Consider the following 6,079-nt stretch of genomic DNA (forward strand, 5'->3'; position numbering starts at 1 on the left):
CTGCCCCTCTCCAGAAAGGCTGAGCCCAGTGCCCACGAGCGCAGAGAAAGGTCTGTGGCAATGGGGTAGGGAGGTCCTGCCCTGCTCAGGGAGACGGGAGGCAGAGAGTACTGCCTGTCTCGGCCTGCGTGCTGTTCCCAGCGGTGGAGCTGGGAGAGCCGCTCGCCCAGGCGGGGGATCCGGGCATGGGCAGCAGCCCCCCCGTGAGCTGTGCAGGGTTCGTGTGCTCTTGCCCATGGGGAGACGCTCCCTAGGGACTGACTCTGTGGAGCAGCCCAGCCCGTAGGGAGCCTTTGAGAAGTGCCCCAAGATGACTCAGGTTGGCCCACTGAAAATGCTAGCAGCAGCAGCATTCAGGGTGCCCTGCTTTGAAGCCCCAACTGCCGTGGAGAGGGAGAATCTCTAACTATTACAGTATGGGTGCTAGGCCACGCAGCTGGGCAGCCCCCTTTCCACCCAGTAGAGGGCAGTGGGGCACAGAAACACCAGCCAGTCAGCTCTAGTGACATCTAGAGGACTCCAGGGAAAACGCCTCCCAACCAGAGGCCAAAGTATGGTGGTTATCACCACGCCAGTTGGCACAAGGGAGGCTAGAAATCGCGAGCAAGCGCTCAGTCTTGGGCTTGGCTGGCCGGGTTTGTAGCCTGGAGAGGGCCGGCAAAGGAGCCTTTGATGGGGGCCTTTTAACTTCCCGGCTGATAAGACAGCGAGAAGAAAATCTGCTGTTTGCTAATCCTCACAGCTCAACCTTGGCTCTCCTGGAGTAACCGGAGCGGCGGGGGCAGGTTCCCGGCAGATGAGAACAAGGCCGAGGTGGCCGAGGTCAGGCCAGGGGATTGACACTGCTTTGCTGGCCTCGCTCCAGCCGCTGTTCACCCCTGGAGCAGAGGGGTGGGGGCTCTTTGTTGGTGGTGGAGCCAGTCCGGAGCCAGGGCTTGCTGGGGGCTGGGGGATCAGGGTTTGGCTCCATAGGCGGAAGCCGAGGCCAAGGCACGTGGCGCTCAGGCTCCGGGGGTTTGGTTTATCCTGACTCAGCACAGCCAGAGCGTTTATTCACTTCCCCAAAGCACTGGGAAGAGATTCAAGCTCAGGCCACATCTATGCAGCTTGTGCCGCTTCCTGCAGCCAAGCAGGGCAGGGAATTGTCCTTAAAGGAGCAGCGTCGGGGTTCCTGCCGGTGCTGGGCAGTAACCCCCGTCTGTGCAGCGCTGGGGACTGCTCCTTCCAAGGGGCTGCTGTGGCCAAACCTGCTGGGTCTGGAGTGAACGTGGCGAGGACGCTGAGGCCTGACGTGTGGAGAGCCAGGCTGCGGCAGGGGGGCTGTTCAACTCATCTCTGGCCTCCCCGGATGCCACAGCCGGCACTCCACTGCACCGCAGGGCATGAACTTCCCAGCGGCAGCAGGGATAGCACCTAATTCTTCCTTCGAAAGCCCAGGGCCTTTGCATTTGAGCTAAAGGAGAATCCCCACCAGCTGTTAGCAGTATAGGGCCTTTGATACACAGCTGACCAATTCTTCTTATATCCTGCCCAGAGGTGCACATGTGTGGGATACACACACATACCCACTAGCCAGGGCTTTGCATGTTCCTGCTGGCTGCCGCTGCTGCCTGGAAAGTGCTTCTCTAGCCCTTGGCCTGTAGAGAGCCCTCCAGCCCCCCGGGCAGATAGGCCAGCACCCAAGGGGAATGGCAGCATGGGGAGATTGCCCCGGGGACAGTGGCACTCAGATCGGGGCTGGGGGTGGGGTTGTCCCATCAGGCTTGGCCAGTGTCCTTGGTTTGGGAGAAGGCACTAGGTGGTGCCAGACCAGGCAGGAGGGGCAGCCTGTGTGTGGGGACAGGGCGGAGATGGGGGGCTGTGGAATATCTAAGGGCTGTCACTGGCAGAACAGCCACAGGGCCCCCCAAGATCCTCCCCCCTTGGTCACTCTCTGTGCCCTTCTTGGGGCTCTCGGTGGCCGGGGTGGAAGACACAGCCCCCCCTCCAGGTACGGCGCTCCCCTCTGGCCCATGGAGAGCAGGGGTTCCCACCCACAGCACCCCCATCTCCTGGCTGCTTTGCCACTGAGCCAAGACAGCCTAACCCTAAACCGCCCAGGTCACGGCCCCCTGCCTGCCATGCTGGCAGTGCCCTGGCTATCTGGGCTGCCCCATGGCTTGGCCCCGGCCCCCTTAGCCCCTGCAGGACTCACGTGAGCAAGGCTGCCCCTTCCTTTGGCCAGGCCCCAGTTCCCCACGGCTGTGCGGCCACGAGGCACGGCTGAGGCTGCGGGCCCCTTTCCAAGGCAAACACTGGTGGCAGCCCGATGACCACATGGCACCTGCCCAAACCAGCTGCACTTCAGCTCTCCTCTGCACGGGCCCCGGAGACGCAGGGACAACAGAGGAGCAGCAGAGGCACCTGTCAGAGCGCTGACCCCGCACCAGGGCCCCGAGGGGAGCCGGTCTGCGTCAGGCACCAGGAGGGCAGGGCAAAGAGCTCTTGGCTTGCTGAGGGATGGACAGCACCAGCTGCTGGCATCTGCACGTCCCTGGGAAGTGGGGGTGGGCGTCACCCCCCCACACACACCCCTATCGCAGCATCAGGAACAACGGGACCTGGGCATCTGACACCGTTACAATAGGGGTTTGATGGAACCTGTAGGGCCTTTCGGAGAGTCCCCTCCCCCAGCCTTTCCCCAGGGCAAATGGCCACATTGTGCGGGTGAGGGCTGTGACGCTGGCAGGCCAGGTGCCAGTTCATGCCAAGGTCCCACCTCTCGGCTGAACACTGGCAGACACGCCGGGAGCAGCCTGGCTCCCCTGGGCGCTAGGGTTGGTAAAATAGGTACAGTAGAAGCTGTGTTATCCGGCACTTTATCAACCCGAAAGCTCTAGTAACCGGCGTTTCTCATCTCTCCCAGTACAAATCTTCAGTCTAGTAACCGGGGCCAGTATACTGCCCACTGCACAGTCTGCACTCAACTGCTATGCGAAAGGGGCAGAAGACAAGCAAGCTGATCTCTGGGATTTATTCACAAAAGCAGCTTCCAGGGTGTGTCATCGGCTCAGTACAGATTCCGCCCAAGCTCCGACACCTGCTACAGCTACAGCGATAAGTGATGTTGGTAAGAATGACCCTGAGGCACTGCTAGATCCTGACGCGCCTTCTGAAAATTCACTTCTGTTCAGTCTAGTTTTAGTGTTGTGTAGTTGTAGTGATCTGGGTGTGCGCATGTGTACTGGGTGTACGCCCCTAGTGATATGAAGTGTCGTAAGATCAATGTACTGTCTAGAAAACTTTACCTGGCTCACCTGAGTGCGTCAAGAACCCAGCCGCTCTGCAGTGCAGACTACGACTGGATTGGCGAGGACATGCAAACTATTTTACACTTTATTCATTTTATTGTATTCTTGAAAATTGGTATTCCATTGGCAAGTAGAACTCTTAGTGAACCGGAAATTTGGATTAACCGGCACCCCTCATTCCCCCAACATGCCGGATAACAAAGCTTTTACTTTCCTAGGACAGTAAGAATGTGTTTAGCGTTCAGACTTTCTGGAATGCTGGTGAGTTGCTGCCAGCATTCATCTCACTTATCCCATCTGTAGCGCATCTTGTAAGGTAATATTGAAGCATTTGTATTGTGAGCCTCTCTGACACTGTAAATCACCAGACAGGAGGGAGACAGTAACAGTGTGAACTGCTGGCCTCCAACAGAAGGTGTTACCCCTCGCCACCAGGGTAGGCCCAGCAACAGCAGGTGGACTATTGCGGGACATTAAAGAGGACAAAAGACTTTGTGTTCTGCCCTCCCCCGCACGTGAAGACGAGTCATGCCAAGGGGATTTCTTCTGTCAGCTGTGTTTGCAGCTTGGCGCACACGGGAGGTGGGGGAAGGGAATAGAAATCCCTCACAAGAAGGGACGGGATCTCTGTGCTACTTGACCTCTGGGGGAGTGAGGTGTCTAGGCAGATACCAGGGACCCCAGTGGCTTAGTCCTAAAGGATGATAGAAGCTTCTGTTACCTTTTGAAACTTAAGATGGGAACGTGTTTGTGTATCTATGTTTACCTGTTTCAGCCTTGTAAATAACGCTCCTTTCCTTTCCCTAGTTAATACAGCTGTGACGGCGCTGCCCGTGGGAGCCAGACGAGGTCACTCAATTAGCAGGGGCGTGTAGTGAGTCGGTGTGGCTCCCCTCCTGCCCAGAAGAGGGAGCCCCCGTGCAGGCACCAGAGTGGGTGGAGCCACCACCGCCTGTCTCCGCCCCCCGGAAGTCAAGGGGCGGGACAGGAAGTATAAAGGCCGGCCGCCAGAGCTCAGTCCGCGGCCAGCCATCACAGGGAGCAGATGTGCGGCCGGGAGCTCCCAGCCAGGAGACCGCCGAGGCCCGAGGCCTGGACCCTAGCTGGCCTGAGCTACCCCGGGCCCGCTACGAGGAGGAGCCGCCGGAGCCCGTCCGAGCCCGTCGCTGGGAGGAACCCTGGGAGCCCCCCCACACTAACCCTGAGGGCGAGACTGCACCCGAACCCCTCCACCCCTGCTGCTACCTGGAGGAGCCGCCCGAGTGCCGTTGGCCGGATTTCCCGGCGGAGCTACCGGACCTGCCGCCGAGCCCTGGCCGAGAGGAGCCCATGCAGATGGACTGGCCCGAGCCCGGTGTGATGAATGAGGTAGGCTCTGAGGGGGAACCTGGAAGTAGCCCGGGGGTAGCTGACCCCGGTCCGGCTGCAGACGAGTGTGAGCCAATGTCCGTGTGTTGCGGTCTGGATACCCCACTGACCAGCAGTGGCAGCAACCGCTGTTAGGGCCCCGGGCTGGAACGCAGTGGAGTGGGTGGGCCTGCGTTCCCCCCCTGCCACCCCCGCTCATGGGTGGCAGGCTTCCCCCTCACCCAACGCTCGGCGACAGGAGCCTAGGCGTGCCTTACCTGCTTGCTTGCTCAGCCCCTGCAACTAAGGGCCTGAGCTATCCCTGTGCGTGCCCCGCCCTGACCCAGGGCCTGTGTTCTTTAACTGTTTGCTCGCTCAGCCCCCGCACCTAAGGGCCTGGGCTAGAACTGTGCGTGCCCTGCCCTGATCCAGGGCCTGGGCTCCCTAGCGGTTTGCTCGCTCAGCCCCCGCACCTAAGGGCCTGGGCTAGAACTGTGTGTGCCCCGCCCTGATCCAGGGCCTGGGCTCCCTAGCGGTTTGCTCAGCCCCTGCACCAGAGGGCCTGAGCCCCGAACTAACGGTTACCTGCTCAGCCCCTGTCTGAGGGCCCGAGCCCTGAGCTAGCTGTCGGTTTTGCTCCGCCCCTGCACCGGAGGGCTGGAGCTGCTGAAATAACTGACTATTTACCCCAACAGTAGTGAGTCGGTGTGGCTCCCCTCCTGCCCGGAAGGGTCGAGCCCCGGCAAGGACCTATTACAGGCCGGCTCTGGCTTTTTTGCCACCCCAGGCAAAAAAGCCTCCCGCTGCCCCCCGGAGGGGAGCGCGGCAGGGGAGGGTGGCGAGCCCGGCTGGGCCCCTCTCTCCCCGGCCGGGCCCCTCTCTCCCCAGCCGGCTGGAGTGCCGCGGGGAGGGCGGAGAGCCCGGCCGCGGCCCCGCTCTCCCCGGGTGAGCGCCGCCCCCCTCCAGGTGCCGCCCCAAGCACATGCTTGGAGGGCTAGTGCCCGGAGCCAGCGCTGTCAATTAGGGTGAACTGCAAACAGAACGGGGCAGACAAACCCCAAAGCTGGTGGATCTTCCAATACTTAGATTTACCAACCAGCACAAAACAGCTCCTGTATTACCTCACTGGTTACTCAGAAGTCCAAACAACGCAGTTCCCTTAAAGTGCCCAGCCTCAGGCCTCCGTCCAGACACACACATCAGATATGATGATGATTACTGAAAATCTGATCTCATCATATAAAAGAAAAGGTTCTTCCCATCCCAAAGGATCAGCCACATACCCAGGTCCAATTATAACTTAGATCTTACCCAAAATACACGCTATAGCCAATTCTTATTAACTAAACTAAAATTTATTAAAAAAGAAAAGAGAGAGAGTGCTGGTTAAAAGATCAATCTACAGACAGACTTGAATTCAATTTTTGAGGTTCAGTTGCATA

This window comes from Malaclemys terrapin, chromosome 5, assembly GCF_027887155.1.
Source record: "Malaclemys terrapin pileata isolate rMalTer1 chromosome 5, rMalTer1.hap1, whole genome shotgun sequence".
Classification (NCBI taxonomy): Eukaryota; Metazoa; Chordata; order Testudines; family Emydidae; genus Malaclemys; species Malaclemys terrapin.